The following is a 23,775-nucleotide window of genomic DNA, read 5'->3' as shown; positions in this document are numbered from 1 at the left end:
GTAATTTCTTATACGATGCACCGTTTCATCTACTGTTAATGGTAAACTAACCTGATTAAATTAAATCAAGCCCATCTTCCATAGGCCCTTAGAATCATCAGTAAGAAATAGCCAAGTCGGAACAGATATTTTCACGAGGCATTTCGGTCCTGCCTCGGCAATATCTGACCTAAAATTTTCAAATCATCGCACCGGTGGGAATGGCCTATTATGGCCGTTCCTTGATTGTGATGTTGAACTTAAAATGGTCTTTGACTATTTAAATTTTTTCCCACTAGGCCCGCTGGGGCAAAAAAATTCTACAAAATTTTTTGCAACCTATATTGATTAATTATTGAATTTTCTGGTTAATTCCGTAATGGAATCGGCGCTTAGGTATTTTTTATTTTGCTGCCGATAAATTTGGCGCGAGTGCGATGATTTGAAAATTTTAGGTCATATATAGCGAGGCAGGGACGGAAATGCCTCGTGAACAATATCTGTTCCGACTTGGCTATTTCTTACTGATGATTCTAAGGGCCTATGGAAGTTGGCTTGATTTAATTTAATCAGGTTAGTTTACCATAAAACAGTAGATGAAACGTGTGCATCGTATAAGAAATTACAGGGTAAATGGTTTTTTAATTTTCTCCTGTTTTACGGATTGATGTTATTTTGCGGTTTAAGCTTTGGCTGTTATTTCTAGTGGGTGAATGGCCTATTATGGCCGTTCCTTGATTGTGATGTTGAAATTAAAATGGTCTATGACTATTTAAATTTTTTCCACTAGGCCGCTGCTGGTGGCAAAAAAATTCTACAAAATTTTTTGCCACCCTATATAGATTAATTATATCTATATATATGATTATATATATATATATATATATAAGATATATATATATGTCTGTGCGTGTGTGTGTATCTTTGTGTATGTGTTGTCCCACAACACGATTGACAACCAGAGTTGATGTGGTGTATATGATCCCGTAGCTTAGCGGTTCGGCAAAAGAGACCGAAAGAATAAGTACCAGCTTAACAAAAATGAATACTGGGGTCGATTCCTTTGGCTAAAAGTTTTTCAAGGCGGCGCGCTCCAGCATCGTGTGCAATTGAATGATTCTGATGTGTGTGTATGCTCCCGTAGCTTAGCGGTTCGGCAAGAGAGACCGAAAGAATAAGTACCAGGCTTAACAAAAATGAATACTGGGGTCGATTCCTTTGGCTAAAAGTTCTTCAAGGCGGCGCTCCAGCATCGTTGCAATTCAATGATTCTAACAAGTAAAATATAAAAGATTACCGTTAGCCACTGCACACATTTTTTTTCTTTCTGTGTACCTTTCTGTATAAGAGCGTAGGCTCGAAACGTAAAATACTTTTTCTATTCCTGAGCGTTATACTAATACATCTGTTTTGTGCACCACCTGTCTTCGTCTTTTGTTTATTTCGTAAACTCTCCCTATATATATATATATATATATATATATATATGCATTATATGTTATTCGACTTTTTCTATCCACGTCTTTCTTTTTAATCCATAGCTCTATCAGCTTCGTGTTTCCTTGTTCCAAAAAGATACGTGTTTTGTGCACCACCTGTCTTCGTCTTTTGTTGTTTTTTTTGTAAACTTTCCCCATATATATATATATATATATATATATATATATACACATATAAACGGATGTCTGCATTGCTCTGTTGATTATGTATGCATTCGCATTCCTCCTTCATCAAATAGTTCTTTTTGCTTGCGCATGTTCCAGGCAGTGGTTTCGACGACAGGACGGCGTTTTCATATAGCAAGTGGGACTCGCTCGCTTTGGGTTAATTTCCTCTTCATCCTGTTTGTGATTCCTCTTAAAGCGGCGAAATATTACCAGAAGATAACCTAAACTATATTTAAAAGTGTAATAAACACACTGACAGGCAGAAATTAATAAAATAGCCAGATGGTAGGATAGATTAAGGAGAAATAGACACTGTTTCTTTTGTCTGAAGCAAATGTTAAACTGGAAATACAGATAAACAAACAACTTGATAAAATTCAACAGACAAACAGACGTTATGCGTAACATGTACGACCAATGAACATGTATATAGAAATGACGACGAAGAAGATGAAGGCCAGTAAATTTGAGAGTTGAGGAAGTTGACTACATAGACTCCAGTACTTAACTGATACTTATTTCATCGATCCCCGATAGGATGAAAGGCAAAGTCAACCACGGCGGAATTTGAACTCAGAACGTAAGGACGGACAAAATGCCGCTAAGCATTTTGCCCGGCGTGCTAACAATACTGCCACCTCGCCGTCTATACATTCTAATAATAATAATAATAATAATAATAATGATATGCCCTGATGCAGTACCAGGCAGTGGCTCTCGTGGCTTCTGATCTTAACTGATTGGAAGTGTCTTGGTATAAAGATAGGCTACAGCAAATATTCTGCTCAATACCACAGATTTGTTTGTCAGTTGTTTGACCGTAACCAGTTGAGCATTCCTTTGATGGCTGACGATATGTGCATCTCTGATTACAAGCAGAAGTAGTGGGGGAACATCATAGCCATGTGTTGAGAGGGATTCTTTGGGGTTTAAATAATTCACCCCTGGAAACATGGGCGTTTCGTTCAACATCCTTAACCCTTATTCAGGGACCTTTTGAGCGGGATAGGTTACTCGACCAGAAGAAAATTTTAACGGGGCCTCACCTGCAAGGTCATGTGCTGTTTATCTTGATATGAGATCACCATGTCGTGCACATATGGTTGTGATGCCTGTGCCTGGTGTAGCCTTATCAGACGGGTAGTCATGATGGATACACTGGGCTTCGTATATTTTACTCCAATGTCACTTTGTTGGCATGTACTGCTCTCTCACTCAATAATAATAATAATAATAATGTGTGAGTTTCAACAAGGATGTTAATTTTTTAGCCTTCACATTTACTTCTCCTCTATAAGTAACCCCCATCTTAAAGAATAATTCTCCCTACATCTCTCTCTCTCTCTCTCTCTCGCACACACACCACACTCTCTCTCTCTCTCTCTCTCTCTCTCTCTCTCTCTCTCTCTCTCTCTCTCGCACACACACACACTCTCTCTCTCCCTCTCTCTCTCTCCCTCTCTCTCTCTCCCTCTCTCTCTCACTGGTTTGGATGAGGGATAGAAGTTACTAGTGTTCAATATAAAGTTGAAATCGAGGGAAACCTTTAGTATTTTTTTGTATTGTAGTTATGGAACTGAAAGTTATCTCGTACTTCGAAGTAATTTTCAACTTAAAACCTAGAGTGAGGGTTCAAATCCAGCTCAAGTTAAGTATTCTAGAATGCAATTTCTAGTTTTCATCTATGGACACACGTTTCTTATATTCTTGTATTCTACCTTTACTGCTCCATGACAGTGTAAGTGAATTTCAGCGAAAATGTTATTACTGTTGATGTTGATTAACTTTAAGTCAATCCAGATTGTCTTAGACTTCGGATCATCCCGTCATATTTCTGTGTCAGGAAGCCATGAGTGCATTAGTCGGTATTCTCCTTTCTAAGGTGGCAGAGTGGGGTTTATGAGATATTTTGGTGTTATTTCTAGCAGGTTAAGCTACGACCACGTAGAAGTTACCTGACTGGGTCGTTGAGCATTATGCATAAACTGTACGCGTAAACGGACGAAAGTCATGGAGGACGGTGATACTTTCATCCGCTCAACTGAAGGCATTTACTAACATTTAAATATCGTTCACTGTGAAAATCCATTCAAAATGAGGACGCTTTTTCCTTATAAACCTATAGAATGTTCGTGGAGGCGCAATGGCCCAGTGGTTAGGGCAGCGGACTCGCGGTCGTAGGATCGCAATTTCGATTCCCAGACCGGGCGTTGTGAGTGTTTATTGAGCGAAAACACCTAAAGCTCCACGAGGCTCCGGCAGGGGATGGTGGTGATCCCTGCTGCACTCTTTCACCACAACTTTCTCTCACTCTTTCTTCCTGTTTCTGTTGTACCTGTATTTCAAAGGGCCGGCCTTGTCACTCTCTGTGTCACGCTGAATATCCCCGAGAACTACGTTAAGGGTACACGTGTCTGTGGAGTGCTCAGCCACTTACACGTTAATTTCACGAGCAGGCTGTTCCGTTGATCGGATCAACTGGAACCCTTATCGTCGTAACCGACGGAGTGCTTCCATCATCCATAGAATGTTCCTTTTCCTATATTATATTCTTTACCTATTTCTTTACTACCTACAAGGGGCTAAACAGAGAGAGGACAAACAAGGACAGACAAACGGATTAAGTCGATTACATCGACCCCAGTGCGTAACTGGTCCTTAATTTATCGACCCCGAAAGGATGAAAGGCAAAGTCGACCTCGGCGGAATTTAAACTCAGAACATAACGGCAGACGAAATACGGCCACGCATTTCGCCCGGCGTGCTAACGTTTCTGCCAGCTCGCCGCCTATTTCATATTCACTACCATCACTGTAATCTTTAATGTAATTCATCTTGTCTCTGTTCCACTTCGGTCTTAAGGAAGCACTCCGTCGGTTACGACGATGAGGGTTCCGGTTGATCCGAATCAACGGAACAGCCTGCTCGTGAAATTAACGTGTAAGTGGCTGAGTACTCCACTGACACGTGCACCCTTAACGTAGTTCTCGGAGATATTCAGCGTGACACAGAGAGTGACAAGGCCGGCCCCTTGAAATACAGGTACAACAGAAACAGGAAGTAAGAGTGAGAGAAAGTTGTGGTGAAAGAGTACAGCAGGGATCACCACCATCCCCTGCCGGAGCCTCGTGGACCTTTAGGTGTTTTTCGCTCAATAAACACTCACAACGCCCGGTCTGGGAATCGAAACCGCAATCCTATGACCGCGAGTCCGCTGCCCTAACCACTGGGCCATTGCACCTCCTTCACTTCGGTATTCGGCAGAAGAAAAGAATCGACATGCGTTTCCTAATATTACTTATAGAGTTTCTGAAATTTGAGGAAGATTGGTTAGAAATTCTATTGCTGTGTTGTAATTTTTCTCTTGCTTTCTCGAAAAAAAAAGATAATACTTATTGATTATAAGTTTAAAGTGGCGTCCAGAAATTTGAGCTAAGTTTAGTATCAACCGTACTTCTTAAATTTAATTCTTTAAATATCTTTCAGATTTTTGCGACTGCTTATATTACAAGAGATCATTAAACTGTATTCTCTGTATAAGCTTTTTCCTGTACTGAGAAAACGGAATTCGGTGTCGTTTTTATTTCTGTTTACTTTTTCTTATACGTTCTATAGCACGGTCAGTTATCTATGTTTGTTTATATGCTTACACATATACATACTCACATCCGTTTACACGCTCACATTTGAGCACGTAGAAACAAACATACTTCTCCCATACACATATTCTAATAGTGGAGGCGCAATGGCCCAGTGGTTAGGGCAGCGGACTCGCGGTCGTAGGATCGCGGTTTCGATTCCCAGACCGGGCGTTGTGAGTGTTTATTGAGCGAAAACACCTAAAAGTTCCACGAGGCTTCGGCAGGGGATGGTGGTGATCCCTGCTGTACTCTTTCACCACAACTTTCTCTCACTCTTACTTCCTGTTTCTGTTGTACCTGTATTTCAAAGGGCCGGCCTTGTCACTCTCTGTGTCACGCTGAATATCCCCGAGAACTACGTTAAGGGTACACGTGTCTGTGGAGTGCTCGGCCACTTACACGTTAATTTCACGAGCAGGCTGTTCCGTTGATTCGGATCAACCGGAACTCTCATCTTCGTAACCGACGGAGTGCTTCCACTAACAGATATATTAATACTGCATTTTATTATGTTTTCTTGTTTCGCGATGTGCTCCTAGATTCATTATATACTGAATATCATTACCGCCAAAAGGGTGGTGAGCTGGCAGAAACGTTAGCACGCCGGGCGAAATGCTTTGCGGTATTTCGTCTGCCGTTACGTTCTGAGTTCAAATTCCGCCGAGGTCGACTTTGCCTTTCATCCTTTCGGGGTCGATAAATTAAGTACCAGTTACGCACTGGGGTCGATGTAATCGACTTAATACCTATGTCTGTCCTTGTTTGTCCCCTCTGTGTTTAGCCCCTTGTGGGTAATAAAGAAATAGGTATTTCGTCTGCCGTTACGTTCTGAGTTCAAATTCCGCCGAGGTCGACTTTGCCTTTCATCCTTTCGGGGTCGATTAAATAGGTACCAGTTACGCACTGGGGTCGATGTAATCGACTTAATCCGTTTGTCTGTCCTTGTTTGTCCCCTCTATGTTTAGCCCCTTGTGGGCAATAAATAAATAAGAATCGTTAGCAAGCCGGGCAAGATGCATAGCGCCATTTCGTTCGTCTTTACGTTCTGAGATCAAATTCCGCCGAAGTCCACTTTGCCTTTCATCCATTTAGGGGTTGATAAGATAAGTACCAGTTATGTACAGGAGTCGATGTAATTTTGCAATATTATCTTGTTCCCTTAGTTTTGTGTGTTTACACTTATCGCCTTCAAAGTATTCTCCATTTGAAGCAATGCATCGGTCTAGGCGCATTTTCCACTATTCGATGTACGTACTTACGTACGTAGTTAGACATGGCCTGGACCAATCTCTGGTCGAAACATATCTAAGTTTATGTATGTATGTAAAACTGGACTCGAGAGTCATCTTCATAGTCATAAAACGAGACAGATGAGTGACAACCTGACCACTGGTGGTGGTGTAACACACCATACTAATCATATCTGTCGAGCATGTGGAAGAGAGTGTAATTCGGAAAGAGGACTTAAACGACATGCAAAGGTACATGAAGCCCAGTTACAACTACAGCCGGCTATTACCAGTAAAGGTTTAAGTTGCCAATTTTGTACAAGACATTGTAGAGCTTTAGCTGGGCTAAAAAGTCAGATTCGATCACAGCACCAGTAACAGTTAAGCTTCGTGCAATGGCCATACTCGATAACGAGGGGGCAGCCATAATAATGTAGGTATGTATGTATGTATATAGTTTCAGAGAAGCTTCCATGGTTTAGCAAAAGCGAGTGTTTCTTGATAAAACATTAAATCTGTAAAATAAACTACTTGCTCTTCAGAATAGAATCGTCCTTAGTTGTCTGGTTTTCTTCATCTTTGATTCAAGAATGTTCATAAATTTGTGTGTGTGTCAGAAAGAGAGAGACAGAGAGAGGCGAGTATATGTAGTTGACAGAGAAATGAGTTTTATGAGAGAAGTTATATCCCTTCCATCGTATTAAAATTGAGGTTCCAACAACAGACCAGCATTTCCCTCCCTTGACAAGATGACACGGATGTATTGTACTGGATGGCATACGAAAAAGAGAGTATTTTATTCCTTCCTGTTACAGCGGAATTGTTTAAATCTTTATTTTTTCTCTTTTATTTTCTCTTTTACTTGTTTCAGTAGAAGGGGGTCTTCTACTCTATACATGTTTCAAATATTCTGAATCACGCTTATATATTATTATTATTATTATTATTATTATTATTATTATTTGTAGGGTTCATCTATATACTCTTTTACTTGTTTCAGTCATTTGACTGCGGCCATGCTGGAGCACCGCCTTTAGTCGAGCAACTCGACCCCGGCACTTATTCTTTTGTAAGCCCAGTACTTATTCTATCGGTCTCTTTTGCCGAACCTCTAGGTGACGGGGACATAAACACACCAGCATCGGTTGTCAAGCAATACTAGGGGACAAACACAGACACACAAACATACACGTACATATATATATATATATATACACATATACGACGGGCTTCTTTCAGTTTCCGTCTACCAAATCCACTCACAAGGCTTTGGTCGGCCCGAGGCTATAGTAGAAGACACTTGCCCAAGGTGCCACGCAGTGGGACTGAACCCGGAACCATGTGGTTGATAGGCAAGCTACTTACCACACAACCACTCCTGTATTTTATTTTATTTATTTATTTATTTATCTATTTTTGTTCCTTCACCAGCTTCAATCATTGGACTGAAATTGTTCCAAGATTCCATCTTAAGATTTTTATTATTTGTTTTGTTTTCAATTACGTGCTGTCTCCTTTCCCTCTCATTGCTTTACTTAACATCCAGTTATATTTCTTTTATCCTATATTTCTTTTATCCTGATAGGCGCAGGAGTGGCTGTGTGGTAAGTAGCTTGTTTACCAACCACATGGTTCTGGGTTCAGTCCCACTGCGTGGCACCTTGGGCAAATGTCTTCTACTATAGACTCGGGCCAACCAAAGCCTTGTGAGTGGATTTCGTAGACGGAAACTGAAAGAAGCCTGTCGTATATATGTATATATATATATATATATGTATGTGTGTGTGTGTTTGTGTGTCTGTGTTTGTCCCCCTAGCATTGCTTGACAACCGATGCTGCTGTGTTTATGCCCCCGTCACTTAGCGGTTCGGAAAAAAGAGACCGATAGAATAAGTACTGGGCTTACAAAGAATAAGTCCCGGGGTCGAGTTGTTCGACTAAAGGCGGTGCTCCAGCATGGCCGCAGTCAAATGACTGAAACAAGTAAAAGAGTAAAAGAGTAATACTGTTATTGTTTCAAATTCATTCCATTTATCTTTTAACCTTTGATCCTATTTTTCGATTGGCTATCTTAACTTTTGAAAGGAAGGAAGTACGGGTTTGTACCGGCAAAAAAAAAAAAAATACTCACACATACACAATGGATATTTTAAAATCCTTTATTTGTTTGTCATTGAATTGCGACTATGCTGGAGCACCACCTGGAAAGGTTTCGATCGAACGGATTGCCCTAGTACTTAAGTTTACCTGTTCTACCGTGCTCTTTTGCCGAATCGCTAGCTTACGGAGACGTAAACAAAGCAACACCGGTTGTCAATCGATTGGCAGCAGAGACAATAACTTACGCACGCACGCACACACATGATATTTTATAATTGTGGTTCTTACAGTAGTGCTTAATGTTTCACGCGATTGGTGGTTTCTTCCACTAAAGATGCAAGATATTTTGAGATGCTGAACTTTCCAGTAGTTACAATAACATCGTTACTCTGCAAATGCATCGAATTCGGTCTTCATTTGAGGTGGTCGTCCTAACAAATACCATATGTGTGTGTGTATATATATATATATATATATATATAAATATATATATAAGTAGGTGAATGAATTATCCTAGTATGGACAATTCGGTTAACCGATACCCGGGTAGCAAATTCACGTCAGAAAACACGGTTGAAGCTACATGCCAAGGGCAGAAATCACGTGTTTTCGTGTGGAAATTTGTGTGTTTTTTGTGGACTCCATGTGGGCAGTCATCTAAAAGTTTTTGTTCGTCATGATGCTGACATAGGTTCCTTGTCTTTCCTGATGAGAAGGCGGCATAATGCACCCTTTATTCCTTCGGAATTAAGAATATGCAGTCTTCGAAACATATGTCGAGAATAAAGGAATTTTGTTAAAATCGTCGTTCGACTCCATTCTTTCATTTATATATATATATATATATATATATATATATATATATATTGATCAAAATAAAAACATGATGCGAAGGATTCAGCGGTACATATGTTTCGGGCCTTTATTAGACAGATTTATAACAATGCATAATGTATGTCTGTGGCCTTCTTCAGCCGCGCACAACAGCTTCCACAAGGACATGTGTTACATCAAAAATTCTTTCATTTATTATATATATATATATATATATATATATATATATATATATAATATTGATCAAAATAAAAACATGATGCGAAGGATTCAGCGGTACATATGTTTCGGGCCTTTATTAGACAGATTTATAACAATGCATAATGTATGTCTGTGGCCTTCTTCAGCCGCGCACAACAGCTTCCACAAGGACATGTGTTACATCAAAAATTCTTGGTTGGGGATGCAAATCCTCTCATTCGCGTACGACATAATGCGGCAGCTGCATAGAATTGAAGCGTCCATCTCTTTCTTCTCTCAATGTAGAATATATATATATACACTCTTTTACTGTATATATATATATTATCTGAACAAATGCACATAGGAAGAAGTAATAAACGTACACAATTAAGTACATAATATTAAATTGACGTTCAAAGAAGAATGGAAAAATAGAAGTTACGCTTTTGACGTAGTACTTCTACGGTTCACTGCAATGAATTCCGGGAGAAGCAAGGAAGAAGAGAAGAGAGTCGATATAAAGAAGAGAGCCAGGAAAAAAAAAACAAACGCACGTGGGTTAGATTCTGACATATGTATACACAGTTATAAGAGGTCTTTTATTCGACTGATGCTCATGTAACTTACGAACCAGTGTGCTTTCAAAATCTGGAGCCTCCTTCTGCTATTTTCATGTTTGCAGTTGTAGATAAAAAATTGTTTCCAGTATATTTAAGTGCATAATTGTATACATTTTTAATTAGCTCTCTGTAAAAATCGACTGCTCATCAACAAGACACATCATTGTATGTAGTGCAAAACTTTATATGTGTAAAGCTGTGTGCCTTATGCTAGTGAATATATTGATAGTTTGTTCTTAGTCAAAGCTATGTTACGTGTCACATAAACCATGCGTCTGTTTGTACATTATTTTTGTGGACAGAAAAACAAGATACAGCCGTATATGTCATGTTTAGATGCTGTATTGTTATTTAATCAATGAATATGCATTTCCTTTAACTATTCCCGAACACATGATTTATTATTAAAGGCTTAACTAAACGGAGTAGAGCAACTGGGACATACACATGTAGCTTAAAATCGGTTGATAGTTTTCTGCAGTACTGAAATCCCTTGACTATCGCGGGTGTTACGTTCCAAAATCCCCCGCGATATTTGAAAATCCGCGAAGTAGAAACAGTACTGTACTGTATATTATTATTATTATTTTTATGATTTGTATATATTTGTTGGGTTTTTTTTGTGGAGGTACATGGCTTAGTGGTTAAAGCACCGGATTCGCAGTCGAGGGATCGCGGGTTCGTATCTCAGATCGGGCGATGTGTGTGCTTATGAGCGAAACACCTAAGCACCACGCGGCTCCGGCAGAAGGTAATGGCGAACTTCTGCTGACTCTTTCGCCACAACTTTCTCTCACTCTCTCCTACTGCATCTAGCAGCTCACCTGCGACGGTCCGGCGTCTCGTCCAGGTGGGGAACCTATACGCCAAGAAACCGGGAAACCGGCCCTTATGAGTCAGGCATGGCTCAAGAAGGAACAAACAATATATTTGTTTTATTATAAAGGCAAAACAACGCCACGGAGAAATCGGCGTGAGCTTAGATAATAAACCGCGATAGGTCCCCGCGATATGGCGAGGGCTTACTCTATAGCAGTATGAATGCCTGTTATGCACCTAAACACAGAGGATCCAAAAGGCGGTTCTTATATTCATTCAAGCTTTTAAACGAGTCTAAACCATAGCCGTATTTGAGAGAAATACAACTGAAACAAGGACTATCAGATGTCATACAGAGAAGAGTTGTGTACCCCATCGTTCATCTTCCGCTGTACACATAATTGTTCTCTCACTGTTACGAAATAATAGCTTCATAAATTTGTTCTCCGGCGATGATAGGCCCTTTTTCTGCTTGCCTCAGTTTTATTTACTTTTTTTATGGCATTATAATCATCTGATATACTTGTTAATCCAATGTCTGATCGTCTTTCTTCTCTGCCAGTCTTTGGTATAGTCTTGGAACTATTTATAACTTTTATTAGAAAAAAATATAGTTTCGGGAGTATTCTGATATTTGTGTGGCCAATAAGTCTAAAAAGGAGAGGCGTCTTTCACTTTAAACAAAAACAATAAAAAAAAATCCTTTTGTTAAAATTAGCAAAAATAGATTTGAAGTGAAAGAACAAAAATTAGAATTTAAAATAACTTTTGTTCAGTACGAAAAGATTATTATCAAAGTAATTAAATTATTTTACATCGATTTTTGCATCAATTTTGTGAAAGCTATAGATTTTGAAATTATTCTATCTCATTCTTTGCTTACACACACACAACACACACACACACACACACACACAACACACACATATTTATATATATATATATATAATATATATATATATATATATATAACAATGATAAATATCAAAGTGAGTTATATACAGTAGCGGTAACACATCGTGACGTATATTTGCCATTTCAATATGGCTAACCCCTAAGGGTGGATGCTACTGTAGTTTTTAGCCCCAGGAGGACACACTCCTCCAGCTGGCCATAGACACACTATATATATATATAATTGTGAACTAGCAACATTACCCTTTCGTTATACACACACGCACACGTGTGTGTGTGTGTGTAACGAACGGGTGATCTTTTTAGTTCACAATTATGAGAGATTCCGATGTTTATTACAAATTAATTGGGGAAATAAATGTGTAGAAATGTTTACGACTTGCCTGACCTTTCCAATGAAACGACTGTTTGCTAAGCCTTTTCAGATAATATTTCTCTGTTGAGGTTTTACGAACCACGTCTCTGATGATACTTCGTTACTTATACTGTACTATATATGAATATATATATATATATATATATATATATATATATGAGGAAAAAACTTTTGATAAGCATAACAAATGCGCAACCGGTAAAAAGAACTTTCACCTAATTAAATTACTTAATTACTTAAATTATTTTGTCAGCATTTTCTTCATTTCTTTTTTTTATATATCACAACTCGCGTTTCACATCTCCTTTTTTAAATATATATATATATATATATATATATATATATATATATATAATATATATATATATATATATATATATACATGAAAGAAGGTTTGAAAATGCAATTTTAACGATGTTTATCCACTTGACCGATTTCACTTTTTTAGAAAAAGATTGTCAAAAGTAAAATGTAAAGCTTTGTATGAGGTTTGTTGTGTTAAGCACTGGTTGTCACAAATGCATTAAAATACATATATACATTCTTTGATAATAAAAATAAAATGTTAAAAACAGTTTACGAGGAAATATCTGAGAAAAAATGTAAACAAAAATTATCAGGAGTTCAATAAAAATTATGTTTACTTGGAAGTATCTATATACATACACAGAAAAAGTATTAAGAGATCAATAAAAATCATGTTTGTTTGGTAGTATATATATATATATATATATATACAGAAGGAGTATATTTAGGAGTTTACAAAGAATTTGAGATGAACCAACCTGTTTTAGCATTTTTTGTACAAGTGAATAAACATCTTTAAAATTGCATTTTCAAAACTTCTTTATATATTTCCACACGTGCGGTACCTTACAACTTCACTTTGTTTTACATATATATATATACATGAAATATTGATGTCTCCTAGTATAACACACATGGTGGGAAACACCGTAGAGTAAACCGTGTGAGACATCAGCTGACTTCTATGATACACAGGCTCTATAATATGCATTGAGTACTCTTTGGTTCGCTTACAATGGCACGCAATATCAACACAATACAAAAAAGAACACCAAACATATTATGTTGTCAAAAAAGGGGGCTTTATTTGTCTCGTCTATAAAAGTAATAAACCAGACTGAATCATCTAAAAAAAAAAATTGAAGAAAATAATAAATTATCAAAGAAAGTAAGTCTTCAATTGTTGCTTCAGCCGATATGACAAACACATTTCCCTTTCTTCTCTGGAGGAAAAGAAAAAAATTCGTTTTCCCTTCATTTCCTTGGTTGGGTTTCATTTGTTTAGATGGGAAGAATAACACATTATCAAGCAACAAATGAAGGCCTGTATCGATTGTTCTTTTTTGATTTTCTTTTCGTGTTTTTTACTAAACAATTTTAACAAAGAAAAGGATAGGAAAAAAAATATATGGCGGGTGGTAGCAGCGATAGTTCATTCAACAAGTCTTTATCACGTGACATGCATCAGGTAGCAATCTAGATTTTAATTGTTTAGTTGATATTGTTTTTGTACCAATTAGTTGTACTTTAATGATTGCTACTTGCACAATTAAACATAAGATGCCTTGAAAAGATAACTAGTAAAGAAATATCATTATTTCATTAACAGTCCTACAGAGTATATACTCGTACATTAAGGCCAATACTGTTCTGATTAAATCAATCAATAGATCAATAAATAAGCTAGGTCTTGGAAGACTTGGAAGGATTAAAGAAAGGGATAAAGAATCCTTTGGATATATCACACAATATTAGTTAAAAAATAAACCTCGATATTTTCTCGATGGTTTGTGATTTTCTCCTTTAAAGCAATTTTTTTCTTTTATTTAATTTGTGCGGCTTTTTCGTTATTCGTATTCACTGTTTCTCTTGTTCTGTTATCAGGTCTTTTAATCATATCTAATTTTATCGGCCATTGGATAAAAATGACGTAGGTGCATGCACAGTTGAGTAATTTTTATAAATCTGTGTTTTGGTCGTTCTTTTTAGTGACAAGTTATACAAATTATTTGAAATAACAAACATGGCGGATATTTGAAGAGAAACATCCGATTGTACCTCATTAGTATTATTGCTTTATATTGTTACTGTTGTTGTTGTTGATATTTTACTGGGGCATCATTCTAGATTATCATCAAATCAAAATAAAAGCATATAATATTATATCATTCCTTCTTTTCATTCATTTTTCCTTCATTATTTTTAGTGTGCGTTCATGTTTTGGACCGGAAAATATCTTCGTCTGCTCTACACTGAAACAGTGAATTATTCCTCTCCACATAACCACCATGTTTCCTTCCTTTTTCGTTTTTATTTTTTGCGTGCTTTTTTTTTCCCCACGATCTGCCAATTTTATTTTCATCGGGATATAAATATGTCTCTACATAGACTTCTCTGCACCAAGTTTCCCATTGTAAATATGATTAGAATAATAACTTTGAAAGAAAAAGAAACCAGCTTGGCCATATTTAGTCATTGCATATCATTTTGTATACAATATAATTGAATCATTTTGTAATAATTAAAATATATAAATTTCTAATAATTTTTTAAATTAAATCAACAATCTTTTTTTGTAGGGGTTCTTTTTAATTTAAATTATTTTTAGAAAAAAATCAACAACAACAACAAAACAACCAATCAATCAACCCAACAAATAAACGACATATGATTCCATATGTGTATATAAGATATTTAAGAGAAACACAACCAAATTATTGTTTTTGTTTGCTTTTTTTTTCCTTTGAATCTTACGTAATAAAAGAAGATAAATATTTTATTGTGACTTAACGGTTTTATATATATTTAATCAACCGTTCATTCAAATAGGTTTGGGGGGGGGGGCTAAACTTCTGTTGTTTATATTTAATTTATCTTGTGGGTTTTGTTCAGGGATTTATTTCCCTTTTAGTTTTGTTTATTTTTATTTCGATCATTTTATTTATTTGCCATTTCAGTGAAACCAATAATAATGTTTTTTGTTATTTTTTTTTATCGAAAATCACATTATTTCTCAATTATTAATATACTTTGTTGTCCCACAAACGATAATTTATCAGGCTTTCTTTTGTCGTTTTTATTTTCATAATCTACTGGATATATATATACATATATACATATATATATATATATATATATATATATATATATATGAGTTCCTCTCTGTTATGTTTGCTGTGCCTTTTGCCATTACAACGATAACAAAATACTAGCAGACTAGCTTGGAACACATCCACATGACTATTTTTCGTCGTCAACGCCAATATATATATATATATATATATATATACGTGCGTATATGCGTGAGTATATATCGAAAATTTAATTTCAATATGGAAGACAATCGGGCAAATAGCTCTTATTTCAAGTTAGAAAATATAAAGAGCTAGAATTTCGATAAATATGAAATAATTCCCATTAAACAGTTGTTCAATTTTTTATTTTTTTTATTTTTGCTTCTGAAACTACCTTAACACCTGCCGTTGTTGTAACCATACCGGAAGTGGTTAGAGCTGTCGATCACGCACCACCTATGTTAGCAAACATTGAAAGAGAAAAAAAACCTTGCATTCTTGATGTCGTTGTTGCCCTTATTGTTAGTATTATTATTATCATTTGTAAAATTATTAGTTCTAACCTTTGTCCAGATGTTTTAGTGACGAATAAAGCATTATTGATCTGACTATATATCAGTTTTTTTAAATTATTCTTGTCACTAGTATTATTGCTGTTGTTATTACAGCTATTATTATTACGATTATTACTGATAAAAATAATAATGATACTAATAATAATAATAATAGGCTTGGTCTTTTATGTCCATTCTTTCTCGATAGCTCGTCGTTTTGCGTACATCACCACGTCAACGTCTACATTAATGGTGTTAACTTGCTAAATATCTTTCCGAGTGCCCTCCTCCGCTGAATTAATAGTCAGCTCCCCTATATAAATCTATTCTTTACAAAAAATAAACGACATATTTACGTTAGTTATCATATTTTCCTATTTTATTTTATTGCTATATTATAGATGGTATTATCTATAACAAGATTCATGGTGCAATATGGCGAAGTATTATTTTACTATGCATCTACACATCGACTTTTATATCAATACCACACCATATCCTATTAATATAACCATATAACATTTATATCCTTATCATATCACGTATATTATATGGTTTATGGTATTTATAATTTATATCAGTGTATCATATTCTATATCTTTTAGAGCGAATTTATCTCAGCTTATTTATAAATGTTAATTTTTTCATATATATATATATATGTAAATAAATATAGCATATTGCATGTATAAATATATAATTTATATATTATATTACTTTTATATGTATATGAATATGTGTGGTGTTTGTCCTATCATACATAGTAGGCCAACAACAAGAACAAGAAGAAGGCATAGAAGAGGGTGGGTTTTTGCAAAAAAAAAAATGAAGAGAAAATATAAGGCACTTCGTTCTAATATTTCAGATAAAATTTAGCTTTTAGAAGTCGGAAACACCCGTGTCTATATAGGCTGGAGGTACAGGCGAAACGTTGACGGGTTTAGGTGACGGTGGTGGTGGTGGCTGGGCCGCTTTTTTCGGTGGGCTTACACGAGGTCGTGGAGTGCTCTGCACGGGAGCCTGGGCTGGAGATTTCGGTTCGTTGACCTCTTCATTCGCCTGAATCATGCGTAATAATTCGGATTGCGTCCAGTCACGTTCATGGGCAGGAACTTTTTTCTGCTGTGCCCTGAAACACGATAATGACAATAATAATGATAACTATATCCGAACATAAACACAAGTTCATACAATTTGCAGGAGAGTACAGTCGGTTGCATAGACATCAGTTCATGTCTGGGACTTGTTTTAACGCCCCTTCCCCAGGAGGATGAGAGGTAAACTAATTTCTAATAATACAAGGTCACCGATTCCTTGGAGATATAGTGTTGAATTGTCACAGTATATTACTGGTACTTTATAGACACACTCTTAAAGAGAGGAAAGAGAAAGGTGACCTTCATTGTATTCTAACTCAAAACATATAGGGACTGTAAATAAATCTTTTAGGGCATTTGGTCTGGAGCTTCTTAACGTGTAGTGAATCTGTTATGGCAAAGGGAAAACTATATTCGTTTCTGATTCCAATTATACTAAGTGGCACCCTCATATTTGATTTGCAGTTTAAATGTGAACTAAGAAGTCACGTAACTATTCTTAACTGCAAAATCTGTAACAGCACTACCTCATCCGTGTTACTAATGTAACAATGGTGAAATACATCACCTATATTCGTTTTGAAAAATGTTCACAGCTATTCTATCATATTATTTTGAAATAAAACATGTTCCTATAAATGTCGTCTGCTTTTGAATGAAAATTGGTTTCGCGACGCTGTTTCGAAACATTGATGTTATGGACTGAGCATTCTTTACTACAACCACGACAAAAGTCGAAGTTGTACAAGAAGTGAGCCATCCCTCAGAAAGCATAAAGCTCATGCGCTTTCCTTTCAGATCCTCTTATTCTGACAGATCCCCATGACGGCATCTGTTTCACTGGTTTTCATTACCAGGTTTTCTTTCTCATTTAACAGCCATCAACTATACACAGCGGACACAGGTGCTGTGCTGGACTTTTCAGTCAAGTTGAGGTCACCAATTTACATACATACATATAAATATTTAAATATATGACAAAATATTGTTATCACTTATAATATTTCCCAGTCTCTGGATTATGTATGTATCCGTAGTTTTCCCTTTCTCATAAGAGATTCGCTACAAACGATTCTCTCAATCACTATGTAGCAATAATACTGCTAATAATAACAGCAACAACAACATTAAAACTTAAAGGAATTTCTTACGGCCATTTTGTTTTTCTTTAATTCGGTAGTAAAGGGAGTTAATTTGGGAATAAAGGAAGTTTTTGAAAGGTGACGTAATGCAATAATTCTTTCTGCTCTCTTATGTCGAAATACATGGGGAAAATACAATATAAAATAGAAAGTATTTGGACAGGAGATGAAAATTGTGCAAGGAGTTGAGATAGAGAAGGGATAAAAATGAGAAAAGGATAGAATGAGGGAGGGGGTCGAGGATGAAACAAAGGAAGTATATATAGCCACTCCTACATAGGCGTAGGAGTGGCTGTGTGGTGAGTAGCTTGCTTACCAACCACATGGTTCCGGGTTCAGTCCCACTGCGTGGCACCTTGGGCAAGTGTCTTCTACTATAGCCTAGGGCCGACCAAAGCCTTGTGAGTGGATTTGGTTGACGGAAACTGAAAGAGGCCCGTCGTATATATGTATATTTATATATTTGTGGGTGTGTATGTTTGTGTGTCTGTGTTTGTGTCCCCCCCCCCAACATCGCTTGACAACCGATGCTGGTGTGTTTACGTCCCCGGAAAAAGAGACCGATAGAATAAGTACTAGGCTTACAAAGAATAAGTCCTAGGGTCGATTTGCGCGACTAAAGGCGGTGCTCCAGCATGGCCACAGTCAAATGACTGAAACAAGTAAAAGAGATAAGAGAGAGAGAGAGGAAATGAAGATAAAAGGATGTAAGTGAATTAGAGAAAAAGAGAGAGAAAGGGAGAGAAAATGAGAATATGAACGGGAATAAGCTAGAAAATGGAAAAAAAACTGAACGAGAGGGTGTGAAGAGGAGAAAGTGAAAGGTGAGGGAAAGAGGAACAGCAATTGACAGAAAATGGGAGGAAGGAGACGACGAAGAAAAGGGAGGAGGAGGTTGGCGTATACACTAATAGAACTTTTTTCTTCGTTGATATAGTTATTGTTGTTGTTGTTGTTGGGGTTATTGCTGAATATTTCTACTTGAGTGGACCCTTTGCTCCAGTCAAACCAAATATTCGATCGCTGTTTCTGGCCGTTCCCCGTCCTATCTTTAAAGTGGGCCATGTTGTCTCAAGATTTATAAGAAAATACATTAAAATGGTTTGTCTCAAGAGATTTGCTTGTAATCTTATGGAAGTCGTGAAATTACACACCAACTTCTTTGCACACTGCTTTTTAAAAACTCATTTCGACAACCCTGCGTGGCGTTTTTACACTTACTTTTCGAGAAAACACCCTTACCTGTCTTTCTTTGATTTTATTTCTCTACCATTGTTTGAGCGCGGTGATACTCATACATAATGTGACAATATTGCAACATAGAGACCAACATATCACAGAGCACATTTACTGTCAAAAAGCTCAACATCGTTATTATTGTTACATTACATTACATGAATCGTGTGATAAATTCATGCCAGAAATGTGCGCAACGGAAAGAAAGGAGACGAGAATGCAAAGAAAAGACAGGGTTCTTTATTATGGTATTAGATCGTTTGTCACAATGTCTTGCTATTTATGCTTAGTGAGGCTAAATCCGTCGAGTCTGTGAGTCTGTAAAGCACTTCTTTGTTGCAGTACCTCTTTGAAGCTAAATGGATGGAAGCACTCCGTCGGTTACGACGACGAGGGTTCCGGTTGATCCGAATCAACGGAACAGCCTGCTCGTGAAATTAACGTGTAAGTGACTGAGCACTCCACAGACACGTGCACCCTTAACGTAGTTCTCGGGGATATTCAGCGTGACACAGAGAGTACAGCAGGGATCACCACCATCCCCTGCCAGTGCCTCGTGGAGCTTTTTTAGGTGTTTTCGCTCAATAAACACTCACAACGCCCGGTCTGGGAATCGAAACGGCGATCCTATGACCGCGAGTCCGCTGCCCTAACCACTGGGCCATTGCGCCTCCACTAAATAACTCCTGTATTGCTGATAAGGTGCACAAGGTAAGATCACTGACGTCACGTTGGTGCGTTGCTTTGTTGGTTAACACAAAATTTGTTGCTGTCAACTAAGATTTCAAAATAAAAGAACAAGAAACATTTTTATTTTCTAATGTGGGTCCTAGATAGGATTAAATAATGTTCTAAGAGTGAGGGTCGAATTAATGGATTAGGATATATTATTGCCAAGAATCGTGTACAAGCGATCCAGTTTATAGCGACGGAACTACAAATAATTATTTATAACTTTAGCGTAAGGTCAGCATTTTCTAAGGAGATGCAACTCTTTTGTATCAACCCATTGCTTGGCTGATACTTATTTTGTCGATTCCAAAAGGATGAAATGCAAAGTCGATCTCGGTTGATATTGAACTCAGAACGTTTAGAGTCGGAAGAAAAGCCGCTAAGTATTTTGTCCGACGTACAAACGATTATGCTAGCTCGCCGCTTTGTTTTTTCAAATTTTGGCAGGAGGACAGAAGTGTTGACGGCAGGGCTAAGTCGATTTCATTGAGTCCAGTATATGACTGGTACTTTATCGATCCTGAAAGGATGAAGGGTATATTTGATCTCGATTCAATTTGAACTTAAAAAGTGAGCCGGAACAAATACCGCAATTTTTATATTTCGATTCTGTAATGTTTCTGCCAAACAATTACCCTTAAAGTTATTTGTAGCATACGAACAAGGACTAAACTTTGGGGAGAGAAAATTGGTCGATGGAAGCGACCCCAGTACTTATTCACGGCGGGATTTAAACTTAAAATGTAAAGGGAGGGAATAAATACTGCAAAGCGTTTTGTTTGACACTCTCCTGATCAGAAGCTGAAAGACAACGGTTTCAATTCTTATTAGAACCACCATTGCCACCTAGGCCAGGAGAGTGAAAGCATATGCCCTCTGAGTCAGTTGTAAAACAGCGTGGTAATCATTTTCAAGGACTCGTATCGGTGTGTTATTCATCGTTATGTCCAATGTTTGTCGGTATTAACCATCGTCTTCATCATCATACATCGTTGTCATTGTCGTCAGCGTCATTGTTACTATTTATAATAAGTCAGAACTGAGTGTACCTACTTAAGATCCTGCTAAAGACTGTACGCAAAGGAAAGAAATGTGCGAAAGTTAGAGAACAATAATAATAATAATAATGATAATAAAAATAATAATAATAATAAAAGTGCTCTAATTTTGAGTGTGAAACTATACACAGATTTGACCAGCTAGATTATTTTAGAATATATTTAACTGCTTATCATCTTCATGAGGTAACAGATAATATTTGCAATATATAAATATATTTGCAATATATTTTAAAATTTTTACACACACACACACATATATATATATATATGTAGGTCCCGGGTTGAGTCGGGGTTAACCACAGTAAATAAGGTACTCAATACATGGCAGAGTAAATTAATTTATTTTATAGAAGGAGCTGAATGAAATCATGATTTCATTGAATGAAACAGTTCTAGTCCTGTAGAAGCTCCTTCTATAAAATAAATAAATATATATATTATATATATATATATATATATATATACTTTATTTTAAGCAGCAGAAAATTCAACAAAATCTGTTACTCTGAGTTCTCGTTGCCGTCATCAGACAGTTTTCTAGCAAAAACTGTTGATGAACGGCAACGAGAAACTCAGAAGTAACAGATTTTGTTGAATTTCTGCTAAAATAAAGCTATACTCTACCACGTATTTGAGTACTCTTTTTTCCACCTGTTTTCACATTTATGTGTTTACTCCGGTTATATATATATATATACAGGTACTTGTATTAATAATTTTTACTGTATCCCAGTCTTTATACGCTAGGCCACTTTGTGTTTTAAATTGATGTTATTAATTAATATTCAATTTTTTTCACCCTTATGTGTGATTTATATATATATTATATATTATATATATATATATATATATAATCAAACAAATGGACCTCATTTGTTTGATGATGAGAAATCAGTAGTTCAATCGAGTTACCCGCTCCTAAATAAACGTGTAAGTAGCAAAGCATATTCTAGATAAAAATCAATGTGGTACAGTAACGAAGCTGTACCTTTTTGAATTACAGGCAATCTACCCGAAATGTTTCTGCACAGTTTCCGACCACCCAATCTTAATCACCAGGTATAGTCAGTCGACTCAGTATTATGGAAACAGTATTTCCTTAAAATGTTATGCAGTGAAATTGAACCCGCAGCTTCGTGGTTGCGAAGCGAAATTCGGTAACCATTCAGCTATTGGGACCTTCGATTCACACCCCACAACCCAACACTTAGTTCTTATTTATTGTCTTGCTGGTCAAATCACGGTATAGTGCTGCTAAGATGTGTGGTCATGCACGATCCAGGGATCATTAAGTGCAGTGCATCTACGCTACTTTATGAACGAGCGTGTGCATATTTTTATGTATGTGGGTTATATTTGTAAGTTCGTGAGCGCGTATGTGCCCGTAATGAAATGTATAACTCAGCATGTTTGTGTCTCTGTAAGTGTATCTGTGTGTGTTGTGTGTATGTGTGTGTGTGTGTGTGTGTGTATGATGTTAGATTATCTTACATCGTTTGTCTCAATGTTTGTTCTCCTAATTATGTGCGTGCATATATATATATATATATATATATATATATATATCAGTTGAATAAAGTTACAACATGGTCAAGTTTTCACGTTTTTTTTTATTATTTCAAGGGGCCGGCCCCTTTTAAAAATACAATAATAAAAACCGTGAAAATCAGACCATGTTGTAACTTTTTTCAACTGCTATTTTGTTCTATACACATTTACACAAATTCGGAATACGTATATATATATATATATATATATATTATACCGACACAAACATATACATTGGTTTTCATGTGCCAGATTGAAACTGACCATTTGCAAGGTCTGAAGCTATATCCAACATAATATGTACCAATGTATGACCTGAACTTAAACTGGCGCATGTTCTACCCTGGTGTGTTTCGGATTCAGAATATAGAGCTGGTAGAAAGATTTCCATCCGAAACTCTACTTAGTTATATAGTTATAATGTGAATCTATTGTAATCCACTGTATAACTCTGTGTGACCATATGCTAACGTCATAAATAAGTGGAAATGAACAAGATGTGATTGTATGTATGTGACAGGGATGTACGTGCCCGTGTGATTGGATATGTATGTGTCTGTATTTTTCTTCATAATTGAATAGGCTATTTTATCACATTGAATGTACTAAACATAAATACAAACATAAAAAGAAAAATAAATACAAATAAATATACAAAAGAAAACGAAAAATAAAAGAAAATTAAGAATGAAAATAAAACAAAAATAATTATCTAAATTATAAAAAATAATCTATCAAATAAAAAAAATAATTTCAGTTCCCCCATATGGTTGTAATTTACGAGATTTTGAAAATTCTAGAAATTTAAACTTAACTGAAGTATGTGGCATAGAGTAAAGAAGTTAATAACTGATCTTGCTAGCACTACGGTACGGTTTCATTTCCTGGTTGAAATTTATTCACTTCACTTACGCTTCTAATGAATCTCACCACAAATCACT

At 36.4% G+C, this 23,775-nt stretch overlaps 1 long non-coding RNA gene across 1 annotated transcript in view; it reads right to left on the bottom strand.

Annotated features, from left to right (window-relative positions):
• Nucleotides 1-13,453: 13,453 nt before the first annotated feature.
• LOC115231077 overlaps nucleotides 13,454-23,775 on the bottom strand; it is a 15,879-nt gene continuing 5,557 nt past the window's right edge. Inside the window, exon 2 of the long non-coding RNA XR_003883487.2 lies at nucleotides 13,454-17,147. This is a non-coding gene — a long non-coding RNA (uncharacterized LOC115231077). The remainder of the gene's footprint in view (nucleotides 17,148-23,775) is intronic.

The sequence above is a fragment of the Octopus sinensis genome, unplaced genomic scaffold (genome assembly GCF_006345805.1).
Source record: "Octopus sinensis unplaced genomic scaffold, ASM634580v1 Contig17325, whole genome shotgun sequence".
Taxonomy (NCBI): Eukaryota; Metazoa; Mollusca; class Cephalopoda; order Octopoda; family Octopodidae; genus Octopus; species Octopus sinensis.
This window is presented reverse-complemented; position numbering and strand designations above follow the sequence as displayed.